Here is a 1811-nt window from a genome sequence, read left to right as displayed (position 1 = left end):
CAAATAATACACCAATTAAAGAAATAGTTATTAACTGTTAGTATACATTTACTAGTACTGTACTTAAATATAATTTTGAGGTAACAGCCCTGACTACATGGTTTGCCTAATAATTACAGGAATGTCTTATTATGATACTATACTATGGCAATCAATCAATCTTAATCTTAAAATATAACAAAGTATTCGTTAGCACAGGTGCATTTATATGATCTGTAATGCAAAATGTAAACTCAATGTTAACTGGCTCTTACGTGAGTGACACCTCAATCAGCTCACTGACGACTGATCTTTTCTGATCTGATCATTGAGCGATCCTGTTTAACCCGAAGCTGCAGCAGCTTCTGTGTACCTCACAACATCCTCCTGTGACCGGTAATAATCTGTCAGCATACGGATTCATCTGCATCAGTCATCTCTGTGAAAACATCTGCCGCTCCTCTCCTCATCTGATTCTCCTCGTCTTTCTCTGACACTTGAACATACAGGAGCAAACAGGCAGGAGGTGATTAAATATGTAAACACCAAACAGTAAATCTTCAGAGGCTGCACCTCGTCACTGTTTCCTAACAAATGCACAAACCTGTCTGTGTTTGTATATAGAATTATAACATGTAGGTGATGAAACCTGTAAAACCAGATACAAATAGAAGTTACTGAACTGACTCAATTCTGTGATGAAGACAGTGAGATGTAGTTAAATGCTCCAGAAAAGATGATAAATTGAGTTTTAGTTATGATTATTTTGTCAAACTACTGTTCTCGGGTAAAATCTTGAATTTCTTAATCCAGCATTTAATAACACTTCTTAACACATCTCCTCCAACCATGTCTAAAGTTACGTTTACATCCCTCATGTGTTTTCTGCTTGGATTATTTGCTGCTACTTTGCTGTTGCAATAATAGTATACAAACTTAATTTCTAAAAGACAGCGTTGTTCCTGCAGTAAAAATTTTAATCACATATTTGATTACAGCATAGAATAATTTAAAATGAGGAGTTTTACTTAAGGAATATTTTATTGTGTTAAACCCCGAAAAAGATAAGAGTCAAGTTCAGCAGCAGAATATGGAAACAAAACAAGATCCCAGAAGTTTTGTTAGATATTAAATAATGCAGGAAAAAAAAAAAACTAAGGCCGTCCTCAGGTGAAATAATATTATTAATTCAACCCATGCATAAGTGTTAAATGTTTAGATGTTATGTATGAAACTTATATATTGACATTTATGTCTAGCCCTTGCAAATATGTATGTGTCTTATATTGTAGACATGTTAAAATTAATAAGAAATGAATAAGAAAAACATGCAAAACTTGCATATATAAATGAAATATATAATGTTAACAAATATGGTTGCAACATGTTATACCACATAAAAATGTATCAATATATGTACATATAAAAATTTTACTATGGGTATTTCATGTATGCTCTAAACTTATATTTTATATATCCATATATATGTGTGTGTGTGTATATTTGAGCAATATCACACAAGAAGGAGAGATGTTGCACTGACTATCAGCACAGCTGTGATTCAGTCATAGGTACAAGTATTAGTGTGATATTGCTTTTATACAACAGTTCTACGAGCGCCATATTAGTTAAATACATTATTTAGCTAATACATTATTTAACTAATATGAATATAAAAAGTTAAATACGTTATTTAACTAATACATTAAACAGATTATGATTTGTTTGTTTATTTTATCATGTATTTGGCTACGCCAAAACAAATAGTTCCGCAACTGGACTGGTACTAGACTGTTGCTAAGCAACACATAAACATTTTCCTGACCTGCACA

This window comes from Seriola lalandi, unplaced genomic scaffold, assembly GCF_002814215.2.
Source record: "Seriola lalandi dorsalis isolate HSWRI2012SDOR001 ecotype SW California unplaced genomic scaffold, Sedor1 jcf7180002054585, whole genome shotgun sequence".
Taxonomy (NCBI): Eukaryota; Metazoa; Chordata; class Actinopteri; order Carangiformes; family Carangidae; genus Seriola; species Seriola lalandi.
Note: the sequence above shows the minus strand (reverse complement) of the source record.